The sequence below is a fragment of the Panthera onca genome, chromosome C1 (genome assembly GCF_046562875.1).
Source record: "Panthera onca isolate mPanOnc1 chromosome C1, mPanOnc1 haplotype 2, whole genome shotgun sequence".
NCBI lineage: Eukaryota > Metazoa > Chordata > Mammalia > Carnivora > Felidae > Panthera > Panthera onca.
This window is the reverse complement of record NC_138346.1, coordinates 89762426-89783951: the sequence shown is the minus strand read 5'-3', so window position 1 is coordinate 89783951 and position 21526 is coordinate 89762426. Positions and strand designations below refer to the sequence as shown.

The 21526-nt window shown below is 34.6% G+C and overlaps 1 protein-coding gene across 3 annotated transcripts in view; it reads right to left on the bottom strand.

Moving 5' to 3' along the window:
* Positions 1 to 21526, bottom strand: part of LRP1B (LDL receptor related protein 1B) — a 1899539-nt gene that overhangs the window by 539443 nt on the left and 1338570 nt on the right. The gene's annotated exons all lie outside the window — the stretch shown is intronic.

Genomic DNA, 21526 nt, shown 5'->3' with positions numbered 1-21526 from the left:
CAGACAGTCATCTTTTGGTCCCTCACCACCTCCATGGTCTCTCCTCAGTGCCAGCCAGTCTGAGCAAGCCTACTTGATTTTTCACCCTTATTACATCCAGAATGTTTTATTTCTTCTCCATTACCAATGAAACTGCTTAGCTCAAGGCCTCAGCACTTCTCATTCTCCTCTCGTTGCTGAACAAACACTGGCGTGATCTTTCCAAAAAGCAAATCTGAGCGTTCAATGCAAATCTGCTGCTTAAAACTCTCCAGTGGCTTTCCCCTGCCAACCCCCTAAGCAGGGCACAAAGGCCATCCATGATTTGATGGCTGATGAATTTTCCATTACCAGATCTGTTACTGCTCCTAGTGCTCTATGTTCCAGGAATATTGAATCACAGTCAACTTCCGATTTTCCAGGGATAGATTAACCATGTTATGGCAAAAACATGCAAGGAAATAACCAAAAGACGGCTTATTTGTAAAGAAAAATAATTAAAACTGCTGTGAATAAGAGAAATATGTACATATCAGGACAAGTCTATCATTTCCAATTATATAGGAACTATTACATTTTTACATTGTATCCACTGCAAATCAGAAACGCCCCTCCACCTGGACCATTAGAGGTGGCTATGTTTGCTTACAGCATAAGTCTCTTAGCCTGTTCGTTGCTTTTCTGTGCAGGAGCAGCTCCCTCTACTTTTTCTGGAACTATGCAAAAATCTGTTCCTTATGGCTTTGATGGAACTATAAGTCTCTTTGCTGAGACCTGGTTTTTGTTGTTTTTCTTAAACATAGAATTTGGAAAAGGACAGTGAAGGTGGTATGGAGAGCCCTGCAGAACAAAGCCCAGCATTCTGTGTTGAAGCCTTTATGACCCTGAACTGACAGATATGGCCCTACACTCTCGATTCATGGTTACAGTGAGAGCACTGCCTCATTGAGAGCTGAGGGGGCAGTCTGAGGTTATAGGGAGAAAAACTTGAGAATGGTAGGTAATTTAATTTCCAAGTTGATGGCTTGACTGTGTTGCCAGTGAACTAGTATCCGTGCAATGATGGAGAGAGTTATAGTGAGAGGGAGGAATTAGCTGACAAAGACAAAGCAGCTCCAAATAACTGCTTGCTGGGGTGTTTAGAAAATAAAAAGCAGAGTTTATTCAATGAAAACTGATGTTATCTAAGACAGTTCTCCTTAGAAAAAGGGAGTGGAGAAAGAGCAGGAGTAGGGGGAGGAAAGAGCAAACTACGTGGTTCAAATAGAGCAGACAATTTGAACATTTTGATGGAATACATTTGTATTAAATATTCATCGTGTATCACAGTTGTGTTTACTTGTGCCTGAACTGTGTTCCACCTGTGTCCTCCTTCCATTTTCCATTATCCCAGGTAATAGGCTAATATATTGTTGACAGTTTGCATGATTTTCCAAAATGATGATTCTCAAACATCTCTATGCATTTTTGTGTTTGCCCTCAGTTTGCTTCCTTACCTCCACTGCTACACTCACTTCTACTCCCATTATCTGCATAATGGGCACATATACAGATTTTTGGACTCAGCTCAAATGATACCTCTGTTTGGAATCTTTGATTGCCCTCAAAAGATAGAGTGGTTCACCTGACCCTTTGTGTTCTGTGGTTTGTGTATGATTCTATTGTAACATTCATAATCCCCTAACACTTTGTTAATTTACATTTATGCCTCCTTATTTAAAACGTTAAGACTCTTCAGGGCAAGAATTATGTCTTATTAACTCTTGTCTTCCATACATATGCCAATGCCGGGCACATGGACAGTTTTTAAAGCTGGCTGAGAGTCATCATAATAGGTGAGAGAATGTAATTTGGAGTCATACATACCTGCTTTGATGCCTGGCTATGACACTTACTCTCTGGGTGATCCTGAGAAACTTATTTGGACCTTCAATATTTGTCTCCTCAATATTTGTCTCCTCATGTATAAAATGAGAAAACTTCTTCCACACCCACATAATATATGAAGTGTTAGCGAAATGACTTGAATATTAAAGACAATAATTGGTAGCTTGTTGAATAAACAAATGAGTCAACACAAAATCTGAAACATATATGTGACTATATTGATTCTATTACATAAACAATTGATAAAAATATTCCTACTCAATATTAGCAGGACTCCGTGTGGAATTACTTTTTTAAGATGGCGGATGGATTTGCGTTGCTTTTCTATGATTTTATACTACTTGTCTTGTGGGTAATGAAGGGTGGCATGAGGTGCAACCTGAAAATACCCACCTCTGCCCTAAGGGTTTTTTGAGCTGATTATTTTGGGAAAAAGAAGACACAGGAGAAGCTCTGAAGATAGTATAAGTTAGCCTTTTGTAAATGACATTTATGTTTCGAAAGGAGGCCTGTACCATGAAGAGAGCTAATACCAGAGGTAACTTTTTTATCTGAGAAACATTTCTGTCCATGGCAAGGTAACATTTACCAAATATTTCCTCTTTTCACCTCCCCATGAATTGCCTTCTACCTTTTGAAGCCCAAGACACTTGCCTCTTTCCTTAGCTAAGGATAATATATAAACCTCAATCATCTGGCTGCCTTTCAAGGCTCCTATCTTTAGGGGGCTTTTGTACACACATACAAATTATTTTTTCTCGTGTTAATTTCCCTTTTATTACAGGGGGCTCTCAGCCAAGAACCTACAAGAGTAAATGGAAAATTATTTTTTCTCCTCTATACTAGTCATAATCATGAATGTGGGAGTTGGTTGAAATTAGTAGTGTAATTCTTGACAGTGTAAAATCATTATGCTAATAGCCTGTAGTGATCACTCCAAAGGTGATCACCAAGTCCAAGTTGTACCCTAGATGACCTATTAGGGTAGGAAAAATAAAATATTAGAACTTTGATTTACAGTTGTAATTGTAAACAAGTGAGATTATCCGTGCTCAAAGAAAACAACTTCTCTGTTTGATATTTACTTATACATTGCTTAAATTAAAGATTTAAGAGAATAATTTTCCCCGTGTTAAGGCCCCCCCTTACTTAAAAAAGGTTTAAAGAGCGTTAAGTGATAATCTTCCTCTTTTGAACTGAATTGCATGTCCTGCAAATTCAATGTTGAAGCCTTAACCCCTAATGTGACTTCATTAAGAGATAGGATCTTCAAAAAAGAATCTAAGGTTTATAAGGTCAGAAGGGTGGGATTCTAACTCAATAGGACTGACTTCAGCTTAAGAAGAAGGAAGATCAGTAGTATGAGCATAGAGTAAAGACCGCAAGAGGACCTGGTGAGAAGGCTGTCATCTACAAGCCAAGGAGGCCTATTGACTCCTTGATCTTGGAATTCCCTCCTCCAGACTTGTGAGAAAATAAGTTTCTACTGTTTAAGCTACTCAGTCTGTAGTGTTTTGTTATGGCAGTCTTAGCTATCCCATATCAACTAGTTTGTTAACAGTATCTCAGGGAAGTTATTTTAAAAAGAGTCTGAAACATTTTGAAGGACCAGGCTGAGAAGCACAACTGAGAGAAAATTCACCCTAAACTGAAAGCAGATGTGAGCCTTACCTCTAAAATACATTCTATTTACCTGCATCCACAGTCTTTCTAAGACCTCCATTCCTTCTTCCTCTACTGGTACCACACTAGTCCAAGCTATCACAGTCTCTCACCTGAACTCCTATGACAGCCTCCTGAAGTTTTCTAGTGTCTATTCATGCTTTTCCCATAGCCCACTCTTCACACACTCTGAAATAACATTTTAAAAATATATCTAATTATAAAACTCCTATTTAACCCTTCAACTGGCTTTTAGAATAAATTGCCACTCTAGCCACATTAACCACACCATGCAAGCATTTTTTGCCCTAATGGCCTTTTTATTTGCTATTTTCTCTGCCCAGAAAATCATCCTTGGGAATTTTCACAAGGCAAGATCTTTTTAACAAGATCTTTCTTGTTATTCAAGTGTAAGCCCAAATGGTACCTCTTTGGCAAGGACTTCCCGGAAAGTCTACTGTTTTCCAAACAGAGATAAGCAGAATGAAACTCTCTGTTCCTAGTAATCAAATACCACATAAAATAGCACCCAGGAAATATTAATCTCAGTAGATCTTGTCCTAAATATATCTTTATTATTATGTGCAGGTCATATTTTTTAGTTTTTGGAAAGAGTCTGAAATACGGGAACTAGGCTTAGAAGATAACAGTCATGTTGTAGAAGGGTCTGAGAACCATGCCACTCTGAATGAAATAAAGAGAACTAGGCGTCTAACCAGATAGCTCAAGTGAGGAGAGAGAGCAGGCCAAAATAGTACCACTGCTATTATCAACTGACAAAATATCTGGGAGAGCAAAAGAAGATGAATGGCAAAGCCTTAAAAGTTTGTAAACAATTTGACCTAGAAATGCTACATCTAAAACTGTACCCTAAGCTCAGCAAATAATAGTTATTAGAACAGCCATCACAATATGTATAATTTCAAAAAAAAATTAAAAAGAAAAGAACTTTAAAAACTTAACTGTATATAGGTGATTACTTAAATGAAATATCACATAGGGACACCTGAATGGCTCAGTCGGTTGAATGTCCGGCTTCAGCTCAGGTTATGATCTCCTGCTTTGTGGGTTCGAGCTCCATGTCCGACTCTGTGCTCACAGCTCAGAGCCTTGCGCCTGCTTCAGATTCTCCCTCCCTCTCTCTGCCCCTCCCCCACTCGCACTGTGTCTCTCTGTCTCTCAAAAATGAATAAACATTAAAAAAAAGAAATATCATATAGGCATACAGTAGAATATTTGGTAAACATAGAAATGATATTGTAGAAACATTCATTGATTGAGAAAGCAATGTTTAAGACAAATGAGAAGTGAAATGAAGTTTATATATAATTATTTTTTAAATATGTCAAACTTTAACCTAAGCCTTAAACCACAGGTTTACAATAAAAATTCTTGATATTTTAAAATGTTACTATTTTTGCCCATTTTTAAAAGAATTTACTGTATTTGCATTAATATTATTTAACTTAAATTTCACTTAAGTCATCTTTGCAGTGTGGTTTTTGAGCAATTTTTTTCTTTTGATATGAGAATTAACCAACTGGCATTTTATTCTGGTTTGAACACACAGTATATTATAAGATTCCATTATTTTTAAAATTGCTTTAAATGGCTGTTCTAAATGGGATAATTTGCTGTTCTGTCCTTATTATTGAACTATGAATGTTGTTGTTGCAGTTACTATCCAACTCTTCTGATACTGACAAATGATTAATATGAAAAAATACACTGATATAGAAATATATGTATGGGTCTAAATATAGATAAATTATTGGGAAAAAGGTTAAGAATAGTTACAAATAATCTTTGGTGTTCCCATTTGACATGTTTTTGCCCTTCCCAAATAATTTAATATATGCATTCACTTAAAAATAAAAACATGTAAAACCTCCATGTCATGGCACTTATCAGGGGAAAAAATTGCCATTTACATAATCAGCAAAATATTATGTGACTGCAACTCAATACTTTCAACTGAGTTGGATGAGATAGATATTTGCCAGCTGGAGCATGCTCTTGAAATAGAAAATTTAAAAAAATGTTTTGTAAAGTAAAAATCATTCTATAATTCTTTATTTTATGATTTATTAAATCATAAATGTCATATTTTAAATATAAATTACAAAGTGAAGAAGAATGCATGTGCCCTTTATGGAGAAGTTCAGAATGAGTATCCTTATGTGATCATTTTCTTATGCCCTCATTTTTATATCTAGAGAACTACTAGATAAGGACTCTATGTTTGAAACAAATCACAATATAATGTTTCTGAAAAAGAAATATAATTCTGAGTTTGCAAATAATACATTTATCATTACATTTGGGATTGAAAGAAAAAATTGTCACCTTATTGATACAAATGTTTTTTAGGAAAAAAGATGATCTGAAGAGGTGATTTTTGTCATTCTACACCAAGTAATCTCCAACTTTGACTAGATTTCTCACACCAGAATTCCCAGGAACAAATCTAGACGGCACAGTATCATGAGAAAAAAAAATACACACACACACACACACACACACACAAAGTACACACATATATTAATGCTTAGATCTAATTTGCATGGAAAATGATTTGGAGGTGTATTAACTGTTTCAAAAAAGGAAATACATCTCTCAAGGGGGCTGGTTGTCCAAATAACTTTTTTTAAAGGGATACTTATTTTTTATGTTTATTTATTTTTGAGAGAGAGAGAGAGACAGAGACAGAGACAGAGACAGAGACAGAGAGAGAGAGAGAGAGAAGGGGAGAGGCAGAGCGTGAACAGCAGACAGGCAGAGAGAGAGGGAGACACAGAATCCAAAGCAGGCTCTAGGCTCTGAGCTGGCAGCACACAGCCCAGCAGGGGCTCAAACAGATGAACCTGGAGATCATGACCTGAGCTAAAGTCAGAGGTTAAACCAACTGAGCTACCCAGGCTCCCCTAAATTTTCAAGTAATAAAACATGGTTAAATAATTTTGAAATTTTACTGAAACTATATTTTATTCCTACTTTCTATAAAAAAGCTTTTATGTATTTTGTCTATCAATGGAAATATAAGAAATATGCCAACTTAAGAGGTCTTTTATATTTTTGCCTCCATTAAAGGCAATCTTGGTGATGACCAGGTCAAATCATCCTTAAAAACAAACAACAACAACAACAACAAATTTATTTTTCTTCCAAATTCAAATCTTAGCAGATCTTACTATGCCACATGTATTATTTTTGTATTGCTACTACACTAACTAAAGAGTCTTCTTTTAAAGGTTTCTGGGTCACCTACCTATCGTTCTAAATCTCATCACATCTTTTAGGCAAAGCTCTTACCTCTATTCCACGATTACAGTCTTTTTTTCCTCCCACATATAATCTCATTTGGAGTCAATTCAGGACAAAATAATCTCATCACTGGCCTTTTTGAGTATTTTCCATCTTTGCTACATCTATATTGTAAGCTCCATGGAACAATTTTACATATAATTTGAAAATTTAAAAGCACAGTATTTTTAAAAGGTGAACATGATTTATGCTCTTTCATTTTTTCCCCCATACTACTCAGGATATTCCTTGAATGGTTATAGTTTTAAATATGGAACACTATTAATTAGAATTAAATTAATGAGGACATTTATTTTGACTTTGTAATGCTTAATATTCTCTTCATATTATAATGAAATTGGTCTAATGCTAATTATAAAGGGGGGGGGGGGAGAAATTTAAACATACTAATGCCCAGATACAATATTTTGGTTTTCATTTACCTAAATCTAGGTATAGACGGTCCCAGAAAATCCTTTGTGATCAAATGCCATCTAAGTCTAATTTGAGTTGAACAAAATTGCCAAATAGCAAAAAAGGCTCAAATCCTAATGTTTAACTACAGTTTAAGTGAATAATATTCACCAAATCTTACTATGATTCCAAGTTATGTATTACATCCCAACATTAGATAATACGTGTAGTATAGTGGCAGACTTGTGGAATGACCTCTTTGGTTCTCTTGATTCATTTTCAATATTCATTACACTGCTGTTGTAATTATATTAACTCAAAAATCTATTATAAATCTAAAATATGCCTTTTTCTAGTCTAAACACTTTCTTCTTTTTAAATGAAAGAGGAGACATGGGGCAATATAGAGAATTATGTCTCTACTAAAAAATATGCATTTTCAAATACACTTTTTTAATGCTATAAATATGAACAATGTAAATTTATTTTTCCTGAAAAATGATTCCAGAAAAATTAACCTTTAATAGTTTACAAAGGGGAGACAATCACTATTTAATGCTTTTAAGTATGGTAAAGCTGAGATGATTTAATTACACCATTTATGTTAACGAGACCATTCTCTGATCACTAATTATAATCTAGTTACAAAAATAGTACTATGATGTACTTTGCAATTGTAGTATTTATCCATTCTGTTAGGTAATTAGCATTAAGAAGAGCAACATATTGGAACACAGCAATTTAAGGTGACAAAAATTGCTGGAATAGTATCACATATAGTCCTTTGGAGATTTCTCGTAGTACTTTTAATGTAAATTTTGATGGGCTATTAGTTTTCATTAATGGTGGTTTGAGTACTTAGAGGAGACAACTATGTACTATACTTAGTGCTGGGCAAACTGCCTGGATATATTTCATATATTACCATTACTTTAATGAATAGTGTTATGGCAATTAGAAGACTGATGGCTTAGAAAATTTAGGTGGATATATTTGAAGTTCTTTACACTAAGTGACATTGCTTGGTGTACACTAAAAAGTATCTTACCCCTTTTTGAAAAGTATGATTTGAAAGGAGAATTACTTTAAATATATAGCATAATTATAGTGCATTTAAAATAAACTGGTTTCCATATGTCAAATTACAGATAGAGATGCAATATAAGTGTAACAAGTCACTGGATCTTTTTCTTGAAAAGTAGATGTAAACACAATTTTTAAGTAAACAGAATATCATTTGAATCTTTTTAAATGATATGTTGTTTGTTCGGCTTTCCATTACTGATATTTTTAAGTAGAATACGCTTACATAATTCAAGTATAAGCACAATAATTATGTAAACATCTAATACAAGTGTACTGATGATCATTCATATGTCTAAGAGCATTCACATTTTTTCAACCCTTGAGATAGCAACTGGGGTAATTTTTCTGATCTGTTTTAACGATCCTTAACTAAAAGCATCATTTTCAAATAATATATTCCATTTTTCATGAATTCTTTCTGAGTAATATTTTATAAATATATGATCTGGTGTCTAGAAATCATTCTCTGAAAAAAATTTCAATCTTTTTTTTTAAATAAGTTAATATTCTTTCTAACCCTGGATAAGTTTAAGTGACATAAAAACAATTCCAAAAAAATATAAATCATTAAAGCTTTTAATTTTAAAACCTCTGAAATTAAAGCAACAAACTAAGAGTTCTTCAAAGTTAAATGTTCTAAGTAACTATTGTTTTCTTCATATGATTGATTTAATGTTTTTTTTAATTTCCATAAACATTAACCAGAACAGCTTGAAAGAATCACATTTACTACAAATTTCTCTTCTTTCCTATTAAAATGCATAATTATCAACAGTAACATTGTATGTAATAAATTGGAAATAAAGAAAACACATGCAGCAGAACTGATTTCGTCATCATTAAGAATTTCTTAAACATGAAAGCTAAAATCTTTCCTTTACAGAAGTTACTGTAAATTACTACTTCTAGCTCATACTATAAGCATAAGTTAACTATGTATTCTATTTTGGTAAATTGCTTTAGTGGTAGCAAATGTAATATCAAGCATTTTTTAATTAAGCAGAATAAAATTTCATGGAGTGGGAAAGTAAATTGCATGCCTACGGCATTAAAAAAATGTTTTGGGCTCGCCATCTAAAAGCAACAGGTATTCACAAATACGGTCAAATAGTCAATTTGCACTTCCTGTTCTTTCTGCCTTACATGTGCTTCCCCCAGATTCCTGAATGACTCACTCACTCGCTTCAGATTTTTGTTCAACTGTCATTTCCTAGTAAAAATTGCCACGACCTCTCTACTTAAAATTGTAATTTTTCTGGCTCCTTCCTCTCAGTTCAATTCTGCACTCCTCATTCTTATGCCCCAGTTGAATTTTCTCCATTAGTACCTTTCACCACCTGACAAACTTTATTTCAGTAGTGTAGTTGCTTATATACTTGTTTTCTCCCACTGGGAATAGCAGCCCCTTAATGATGGATTCGTTACCTGCTGTAAGCTCTGTTGTATTCCTTGTACCTAAATTAGTGCCTGGCTCATAATAGTCACTTGATGAATTGTTGAATGAGTAATGAATCAAAGTTGGGACAAGTAAATTACTGCCTGCATAATACACAATAGATAAGATCAAGATAAGTATAAACATAAGATGCACAAATCCAAACTCCTTTTTCATTGTTACATTTAAAAGAGAGAATATGCAAGGAATGTTTTTGATATAGAGGTTTCTTAACCTCAGCGCGATGGAATTTTGAGCCAAATAGTTCCTTGTTACAGGGGGCTACACTGTGTCTATAAGATGTATACCAGTACCCCTGTTTTATACCCACTAGAGTGAGAGCAGCAACCTCTCTACCTAGCAGTTGTGTGTGCATTATGCTGCAAACATTCCCAAATGTTCCCTGGTGGACAAAATTGCCTTGGGTTGAGAATAATTGGCATAGTGAAAAGAGCTCTAACTTTGAAGTTAGAATTATGTTAGAAAACCCAGCTTTGACCGTGGACACTCCACATTGTTTCCAGCAGTCACACTGCAGTCCTGATATATTCTTTGCATTGGTACCATGCCTATTAGCACTAGTATGTGTACATTTAGAGAGTAGATGCTCTGTAAATAATAGTTACTGAAATAAACAGTGCAGCAAAATGGACAAAAATATGATTTAAAAGCATATCTAAATTTGTATTTTTAAGTGAAGAAATGCATACATATAATAAATATTGGAGCAATCTCTACAGACTTTGTGGTCCTAGCTATTATAATTAAAATATCTATCTTGGGTAATAGTTCACATCAATGTATAGATGTACCCCATATTTAATAGCTGCACTGTATTTCACTGTACAGATATTTCATGATTCATTTGGCTAGTCCTTTATAATAGATATACAGCTTTTCCCCCTCACTTTTGTATTCACTACAATTTCAAATTATATTCTTATATACATCTCAGTGTACATACATCTTAGTGTAACTACGTCTACAGGACAAATTCCTAGAAGAAACACAGACATTAAAGTCTAGGAATGATGGACTAGAAAGCTTGCTACACTATTTATTAACTAGGTAACCCTGAGTGACTAATTGAAGCTAGCTGAGACTCTGCTGGGACCTCTTGAATAAACAGGGCCAATGCTACCTGTCTCTAGAGATTGCTGTGAGAATTACATGAGGTAAGATTTGTAAATTAAATACTAGAATGCTTTATTTATTTAGACTGTCAATTATTATTATTAAAGAGAATAATGCTGTTAGACCCAGCTGTGAGAGACTACCTTTAAGAGCCTAAAACATTCCAAACACTAAAGTTTTTGTTTCATTTTGGAAGTCTTTTATTTGTGTGTGTTTGTATTTGATTTTCTTCTTCCATTGAGCTGTTTAGTTTCTTTGAGAACAAACACAATCCAATATAACCCTTCTTTCTCACATTTCTATATGCATGTGTATATATATATATTATGTGCCAGAAATCATTGACTATATTTTACACCTTCATCTTATTCCTCATTTTTCCCTTTCCAATTCAAATCATTATATTATAAAGTATTTTCTTTTAAAGTTTATTTCAATACATATTTAAATTCTATATTAGACTTATGGTTGTGATCATTCTGCATAAACATGCATGCTTTGAAAATACATTTTGATTGCTGTTGCAGATGTTTTTGCATGTAAATGGTCATTGTTTTATTTATTCATACATTCTATTACTACTTATTGAAATGTACTCAGTGTAAAGCATCTTGCTGTGTATCATGAATGATGCATATATGAATAAAATGTCCCAAATTATGGAGAAGTGAGACAGATTCACACATTAGAAACAACTATATATATATATATATATATATATATATATATATATATATATATATTCTACTACATTAGGAAAATACAAAGGGGTTCAGAAGAGAGAAAAATTTCAAATCACACTGAGGTAAAAATTGAAGTGGGCCTTGATGGGCAGCATTTCGCCCATTAGGGTAGATGATAAATATGGAAATTCGTACAGGAGCAAGAAATAGAAAGACAAATAGAAATAAGTAGGGCATTGGGGCGCCTGGGTGGCTCAGTTGGTTTAGCATCTAACTCTCCATTTCGGCTCACATCATGATCTCATGATTCGTGAGATCCAGCTGCTTTGTCTGGCCCTGGGCTGACAGCATGGAGCCTGCTTGGGATTCTCTCTCTGCCCCTGCCCAGATTGCACTCTCACTTTCTTTCTTTCTCTATCTCTCTCTCTCCTCAAAATAAATAAACAAGGTTTAAAAGAAAAGAAAGAAGTGAGGTGTAATCAAATATAGGCAAAGTTTTCCTGGATGTATCGCACCTGAATGTCAGAAGCAGGAGTAGAGGTGCATCACATGAAACATCAAGTTATGACCAAGAAGGCTTTTCCTAGAGGTGGAAACAGCACTTGAGTCAGGATCTGAGCTGAGTCCCAGGGGAATGAATTTTCACAAATCCCATTGACCCTAAATTTCTTTTTCTATAAGGTGGGACTAATAATACTTTGGGTTTTAACAAATCGTATTGACTCTCTAAGGTGAAACTAATAATGCCCTGACAGACAACTTTTGGTGAATGAAAAGGAGTTAAGCTGTGAGTGCTTTTCAGCCCCTGAAATGTTATGGTGAAGTAGGTGGCACCACAGCGGGTATGAACATAGGAGGTCTTGGTAGTTTGGAGACTGGAGATTCAGAGAGTGAAAAAAAGGTTAAGGGGCCATTGCAGTAGCCCAAACAAAAGTTGTTAAGTACCTAGCTAGACTGTGAAAGGAAAGCCAACAGACCAACAAACAAGCAACAAAACAAATAAAGGGGCATAGGTATCAGTAATAGAAGAAAACTGAACTCAAGGGACAGAGAAAGGGATAGAGGATTAAAAGAAAGAAGGAAAGGAAGAAAGGGAGGAAAATTTTTTCACAAGAAGCAAGGACTTGTTTAAACCTAAGGTGTAGCTTTTTTCACAGTCAGAGGGAGAGAAATATTTGGCAAGCTTTGATTTAAAAACAAAACAAACTAACAAAACCCTGCATTTGACAACATGTAAAGCGGACTTGCCTTGTACAAAACAGGAAATGACTCCTTAAGGTGGATTATTAAAGTCAAGAACTCTTAAGTCATCAGACTTGTCACCTTATCATAAGAAGACAACATATAGGATCCTTCTAAACTGAATTGTATTTTGAATCTGTGAGTGCTCAGCCTTAAGTTCATAGCAAGACAAACGCACCACACTCGTAGCCTGTCACTTGCTATCATTAATAATATCCCATAGATGCCATGAGAACCTGCCTTCCTTTATTTCAGGAAGTAAAGCAGAAATAAAAGGGGCTTTTCATGATTTCTGCAAGCCAATTATTTATTGTACATATATATCTTTTCACATTTCTATCGTTATTTATGAGGTATATTATATATCTGAGGAAATTCATAACACTTATGCAAACTAAGTGCTAGATAATCTATGCTTTATTTTTTTAATGTTTATTCATTTATTTTGAGAGACAGAGAGAGAACACACACAGGGGAGGGATAGAAAAGATGGGACAGAGAGAATCCCAAGCAGGCTGAGAACGGTCAGCATAGAACCTGATGTGGGGCTCAATCTCACTAACTATGAGATCATGACCTGAGCTGAAATCAGGAGTTGGCCACTTAAAAGATATGCTTTATTTTTAATAAATCCTAACATCAGTCATTACACCAAGTGATATTTTGCTGAAAAGAATATAGATGTGTTAAAAAAAAAACATCAAAAAACAGAGAAATCAGTAGGTAAAGACTAATTCTTTTTGCCATTAGCTTAGCATTTCCTTCAGTCAGCAGAGAGACAGGACATTGTAACCGTTTTTTTATAGAATCTCTTGTGGGAACATTGGAAACATCTACATCCCCAACAATATTTACATGGTTTTCATTCTTAAGCAAATAAATATGACCTTCTCTGATACTCAGATGGTGCTGGAAGCATTTTAATCTGTCAACCTTGGCTTTCCCAAGACAAACTATCCATGTACTGGGAATCTCCATAGAAGCTATTATGATGACCTCAAATCTGTGAAGTGAGCCTATGAAAAGTATAATCAAATGTTGTTAGGAGTTATATTTGTTAAAGCCTTTCAAGGGCTCCCTAAAGAGCAAACGATTCATTTATTTTGTTAACACCTACTTAAAACAAATGTGTGTATAACCAAATCAGCAGAAGTGAGAAGCCAACTTTTTACTCATTATAGGGCTGAGTTTGTTTTTGATAGGGGACTGAAAATGCACATGGAACATGCTTTTTTCTTCTCCTTTATTGATCCTAACAGTAGCCAAAATTCAATATCCTTCTAATATTTACATATTAAGCTTATTCTGGCAAAGTGCTACTTGAAACAGATCAATAGTATATTTAACTGTGATTGAGAACAGAAAAATTCAGCTGAGAGAGCTTAAGTATTCATAGAAAATGAATAAAGATTTTTTTTTTGCCTTTACCTGTGATTCAATCTTTCTTTTATTTTAAAGAGAAGTTACCAAGTTTTGCAAGTGATTCTAAGATTAGATAGGTATTGGAGACTGCTACTTAGATATTTATAAAAAGTATAAACCTAAGACAAGTAATCTAAGCAATTCTATGTTGTAAACATCCATTGAATTCTCAAGGAAAAGTCAAAATAGAATATTTTTGCTTCACATCCAGAATACATTAATATGAACTCTGATTAGCATAATTTCACAAGAAAATATTATTTTTATTCAAAATTTTTGTTGTCTCTCAAGTATTGCTTTCAATTAATTAACAGTTTATTTTAAACTATTTCTTGCGCCTTGGATCAACCCATGAGCAATAAAATCATACAAGGTTTTTAAGATCTTGTAGCTCATATGGTCCTAGCTCATATTTTGCAGAATAGAAAATAAAGGACCACAGTTTAGTAATTGTCCCAGATCCATAGCTGGTTAGTGAATAGTAGATATCAAAAGCACACTTTTTAAATGGATAAATATAATAACTTTAATGATTTCTTACATTAAACTCTAGAAGTTGATTTAATCACACGGTAAAGACTGCTTACCTATTTTGTATTTATGCATAGACGTTATAGAGGCCCAGGGCAGGCTGACCCACGATGGGCCAGTTTGACATAAATATTATTTTGAATTAAAAGTAATCAAAACCCAGCAAATGCAGGAAAAGCTCTTTGCCTCCCACACAACTGCCTAAATTTACATTGGAAACGAGAGACTGTAATGGTACGAGATTACTACCTAAAAAACGTATCTGCAATAGTAGAGCAATCTGGTTTTCCTAAACATCTCCTATCCCCTTATTCCTAACAAGCTTTATCCCCTTTGTATCCTCAGGCCCCTATCCCTCTTCTTAGTTCATATAAGCTTCATGTTGCCTCATTGTCTTTGGAACTTCATGTCTGTGTGGACTCCTTGTGCATATGCCTATTAAGTTTGGTTTTCTCCTGTTACTCTGTCTCATGTCAATTTGATTCCAAGTCCAGCTAGAAGGACTATAGGGCAGAGGAAGATCTTTCAGACAGCATTCAAGGAGAACATGCAATGTTAACTTTGGTATTCTCATTTGTAAATACAGTTTCCAAAAGTCATATAGCATCATAAAACCAAACAAAAACTAGATGCACAATTGAATCTCAATGAGATGAACTGCATATACAGTGGAGTAACAAAGAACAATCAATAAATAGCTCTTAAGAGTGTGGGATGGGGTTTTAAGTTCAAGGTTATACCTCTTGGAGTGCCCAGAACTCAAACTCTTGCCCTATAAAAGCTTGACAAATAACTCCACAACACATTTTAATGGAAGATATCAAGATCAGCCTGTGATTAAATAAGATGCTGACCATTAAATCCATAAATGCCAAGGATTTTTTATGTAGACATACAGATTTCTTCTAGTTTGCCTAAGTTCCCTAACCCTCACTTCTATTTTAAATCTGTGGTCCATTTGGCCCGTATCTTCCATGCCCCCCCCCAAAAAAAATACAAAATGCAGATTAGTCACCATCCTACTATTTCCTGAATTCCATCTTAATTTTCTCCAAATACCAATAAACCTGTTTCTGCCAGTTCATTTGTTTAATGTGTGTCTTTTCTCTCAGTACCACAAATTGATTTTTCTAACTTTCTCTTCAATGTGAACACAATATATAGACTCTGCTCTCAAACTGCATATGCTGACGATGAAAAGGAATAGTATGTTAAATATAATCCATAAATAACTCACAAATCCTAATTTTAGTCAATAGTTTCAACCTCTTCCTTCTCCTCACAAAGGCACTTAAAACTGAATGGCAACTTGATTAATTTAAGTTTACCTCACTATCTCCTGCAGGCGTTAATGATCAGGAAAATGCCCAAAGTTATGAGGAAAGCTGCATACAGATAAACAAAAAAGCTCTGCATCTAGGTAATCAATAGTTAAATATAGCAGAGCTGACTGTACACTATGTTATAGCACTAACCATCTAAAAGTCATGTAAGAAAATGTTCTAGAGTATCATTATTTCATGAAACTGAAGTATATTTATGAAAGAAAATTTCCATAAAAAGAATGGCTAAATATTGAGAAAAATATCTAAGACAAATAAGTAGTAGATATAACTTTAGACCTGCCAGCTATTGTATTTGAAAGCAGTTATTATTGTTTTTGTTGACTCTGACAGTTTGTGAAAGAGAATTGGCAAGGTCATTATTATATATATATATTTTTTAATGGGGAAGAATTTGATGTTCCAAGTTAATAGGCTAGTGAGCTTAACTCTAGTACCTGGTAAATTGTCTTGACTAATTTGGAATGGTATAACAGAAACATCATAGGTTAAATGGCACAAAACACAGAAATATATTTCTTACAGTTATGGATGCTAGAAGCCCAAGATCAGCCAGCACTTCCTTGCTATGTCCTCATATGGCTGAGGGAGAGATTAGCTCTCTGGTTTCTTCTTAGAAGAGAACCAATCTCATGGGAACTCCATCATCAAGACCTAATTACTTCCCAAAGTCCCTATTTCCTAATACCATCACATCAGAGCTTCATCGTATGAATTTGTGGGAACACAGGCATTCAGTTCACGGCAAAATGTGTTAAGAGTCCTCATCCAAATAGTCATTGTACAAATGACATTATGTCTTATTATACCTGACATGCTTTACTATTCACAATTATTCTGACTCTATTAAATAAGTATTGGATTTTATAAATCTGTTTATGAATGAGTTCTGTAAATGCAATGACATACAAATTACTTATCTTTTGCTATTGTAATACATACTCCCAAAACTTTAGTATCTTAAAACAATAAACATTTACTATGTCACAAAGTGTTTGTGGATCAGGAATTTGGGAGCAGGTATATGGGTGGTTCTGGTTTAGGGTCTCTTCTTGAGGTTGCTGTAGTGCATTGGCTTGGGTGATAGTCATGTGAAAGCTTGACTGAGCTGAATGAAGTTTCCGCTTTCAAGATGAATGACTCACATGGCTGTTAGTGGAAGGTCTCAGTCCCTTGCTGTGTGGACTTTCCCATTGGGCTGTGTGGATGACTTCATGACATGTCATCTGGCTTTCCCCTGAGTTAGCCATCCAAGGAAGGAAGGACAAGGAGGAAGGCTCATGCCTTTTATGACCTTCTCTCTGAAGTTACACACTATCACATTTGTCTTATTTTATTCATGAGAAATGAGTCACTAGGTCCAGGAAGGACTCAAGGGAAAGAAGTTAAGCTCTATTTCTTTTAAGAAGTATCAAAGTGTTTGTGAAACTTGGATAGAGCAATCTTGGTCTTGGGGTCTTGGACTTGGATCAATCATCAAACGATTACTTTATTTAATCTAGGTATTACCAAATAACTTCTCTTTTACCTGATTTCAATATTTGAAAGCTCTCTTCAGTTTATTTTGTATATATTATTCCAAGTAAAACTGGAAACTCTAAGTAGTGATGATTTACAATCTTTGAGGTTTGAAAAAAATGATAAGAAATGTCTAAGATTTTTCATTCAGTTTCAGGAAAACCACATCTAAATTTAAGTGTAGCACAAACTTTCAGCTAGTTATCATCCATTGCTTGGGTACTATGTCGGAGGAGCCAGTATATGCTGGTATATAACTGGTAGCTTCATTGCACAATTGTTTCCTTGTTTTCCAGATGTGTAATTTCAGTATTACTGTAGGCAAATATCTTCTTAAACATTTGTAGCTATAATCATCAGTAATCCCCTGGATAGTAAGTTGTAAAGCTCTTCTGTTTTATTTTTATATTGCCTTTTTATTATGACTATAATACTCAGCCTCAGCAGGAAACAGGTCATCACCCTTTCTTCCACCCCCAAAGAGAAAGAGAAGTTCTCAAAGAAGGGGGAATCTGAGCAGCAGGGCAAATTCAGGGCCAAACTAGGAAACTTTATAAAATAGAAGTTCCTAGACTGCTTTTCCAAGTTATTGTCCTGTAAGTTTTAAACCTCCAACTAAAGATGTATTTTGATATATCCATCAAATACATTACTGACCCTAGAGGCACTGATAATTTTAGTTATATTTTTCTCTTTAAGGTTTAATGAAATTATGGTGGCAGGGAGGGGTATACATGCATGGCCATTCACTTTTATAAGAATTTTAATTTATGCAAGGTTGGATTCCCAGTTTCACAGTGCTGACACAACACAGGCATTATGATTTCCCCAAAACTTTCTCTCTTCTATTTTATCAAGGAACAAAACTTTATTTTCTTTTGCCACAAGGGAATGCTGCTCCATTTTTGAGACTTTGTTCATAGCATCGAGTTCCGAGTTCCGTAAGTTTAGTATTCATTTGCAAACAGCAGGGTGGGTACCAATCATGTTAGCAGAAACTTTTATAAAGCTTTCCATTTTTCTATGAGGCAATGTGTATGTGTGTGTGTGTGTGTGTGTGTGTGTGTGTATAAGTCAACAGCGTTCTTTGAAATGTTATAACATATTTTAACATTTTTCTCTAATTTATTGTTTCTTGGCTATATTATTTGCTAATTAGGGTTGATTTCATAAGATATATTGGAATTAAATTTTTAAAAACATAATGTGGGTGGTGATTTGGGGATTGCTGCAGAATTTAAACTCTGCTATTTTTACCCAGGTAATTTAAAATATGTACACATATACATAAAACAAAATTTTCTTATGGGGCGCCTGGGTGGCGCAGTCGGTTAAGCGTCCGACTTCAGCCAGGTCACGATCTCGCGGTCCGTGAGTTCGAGCCCCGCGTCAGGCTCTGGGCTGATGGCTCGGAGCCTGGAGCCTGTTTCCGATTCTGTGTCTCCCTCTCTCTCTGCCCCTCCCCCGTTCATGCTCTGTCTCTCTCTGTCCCAAAAATAAATAAAAAATGTTGAAAAAAAAAATTTAAAAAAAAAATTAAAAAAAAAAAAAACAAAAAACAAAAAACAAAATTTTCTTATTAATTTGGCGAAGCTGAGTAATATAAAGTAACCTCATTTCCATATTGCTTTATAAGAAAATCATAAACAAATTTCTGCTTTAAAATAACCTACTTGTTAGGTACAATCCGCGCGTGTGTGTGTGTGTGTGTGTGTATGCAACTTCTGAACACACACAATGAAAAGAATGGCAACATCGTGTTATACAAACAGTACAGGAAATGTCCAAATGCTAAAAAGAAAATTGGGAAATTTTTAAAATAACATATTTTTTTACAAGTTTAAATTCCTCCCCTGGTCAAAAACTCTTATAAAAGAAAGACTAGGGTGCCTGGGTGGCTCAGTTGGTTAAGCATCTGACTTTGGCTCAGGTCATGATCTCGATGTTCGTAGGTTCAAGCCCTACATAGGGCTCTGTGCTGACAGCTCAGAGCCTGGAACCTGTTTTGGATTCTGGGTCTCCCTCTCTCTCTGCCCCTTCCCTGCTCATGCTCTGTCTTTCTTTCTTAAAAATAAATAAACATTAATAAATAAATAAATGAAAAGAAACACTAATTCTAAGAAACAATAAAAAAAATTGTGACAATGATAGCTGGAAGACAACAATTTAGGAATAAAACTTAACAAAAGAAAACTACTAAATGTCTGATTCCACACTATGTCAGATATCTGCAAATGTCCAAGGAGGTAAAATTAAGGAATGTTTTAAAGATCAAATTAAGTGATGCCAGATTCCACCTTTGAAGTTTGTATCAAACTCCACTTTTTTGAAAGTGTATTCACATACATTTCCATGTGATTCTCACTACTTTATGATAAAAGCAGTTATATTTATTATCTGCATTTCTCAGCGACCGAAACTGAATCATTCTTTGTGATTAATGATTGGTTGAAACAATCCTCTTTTCTCTCTCTCCCTCACAGAAATATACATTTTGTTTTGTTTGAGAATAGTGTCCATGTTTATATTTGTACTTCAGAGACGAGTACACTGCCTGTACTTAAAAGATTCTAAATACATGTTGAACTGAACTGAATTTAAGATGTTTTCTCTTGGGGTGCCTGGGTGGCTCAGTCGGTTAAGTGTCCAACATAAGCTCAGGTCATGATCTCGTGGTTTGTGAGTTCGAGCCCCTCATGGGGCTCTATGGCTGACAGCTCAGAGCCTGGGGCCTGCTTGAGATTCTGTGTCTCTCCCTCTCTCCACCCCTCCCATGCTCATGCTCTGTTTCTCTGTCTCTCAATAATAAATAAACATTAAAAAAAAAATTAAAATGTTTTTTCTTACTTCCCACTCTCCTCCTGTTTTAAATAAAAATTTGCAAATCTAAACCTCATTTACTTTCATTAATATATTTTAAATTTAACTGAAGTCAAGGTGATAAAACACTTTTTTTAATAAGGAATAAATTTTCGTATCGTTCTTGATTAACAACTAGGTACTTTTAAACTTTATATACTCATCAACAGTCGTTAGTGAAAATAAAGCCAAAAATAATTAACATTCTTTCTGGGGAAAGGATAAAAGAGGTGAAGATTATGGAATATTGATTTAAAAGACCTAATTTATCACCTATATAAATAACCTTTTAGATATATGTTCGAATTGGCTTTCATACACACACGTGTATATGAATGTACATATACACACAGTTTGTATATATGCTATCCTGAATATATCATGTTTAGAATTCCAAATATGAAATCAGTTTCTAATTTCCTGTAACCAAACCGAAGTACTAAGATTCTATGTGGAATTTCTAATCATACTGCTGACCCACCCTGAACTCCAGTTTAGAGCCAGCCATTCGTTCTAACCAAAAAGCACTTTTTTTTTAATGGAATCTACTTTTACACCTTTTAAAAATTTGAACTGTTATTTAATTAAAATTTGCATTTCAAAAATCAGCTTCCAATATCAACATAGAAGTTGATTATTTATTCTATGAAAAGCCATACCTCCCTGTTAGCTTCCTAATTGTCTCTCTGGTTAGCATCTTTTTTTCCCCAAAGGCTGAAGCAAAAAGAATGGAAATGAGGCTCAAGTCTATAAGATCTCTACTCATCCCTAAAAATTGGAAAGAATTATTTGTGGGAGAATAATTTCAGTCTTTGGTCAATGGGCTCTGTGGCCTTGTTTTTTGAATTATCTGTGTGGATCAACCTATACTTTACAGGCAGAGATAAGCCAAATTTGACTTTATTGTGACAAATATACAAGGCCCTTATACTTTAGAACACTGCATGAGAATAAAGAAAATAATTGTAAAAAAATACAAGTCACAGCCCAGAATTAATAATGGTAAAGTTTGTACTGGTAAGAGCACA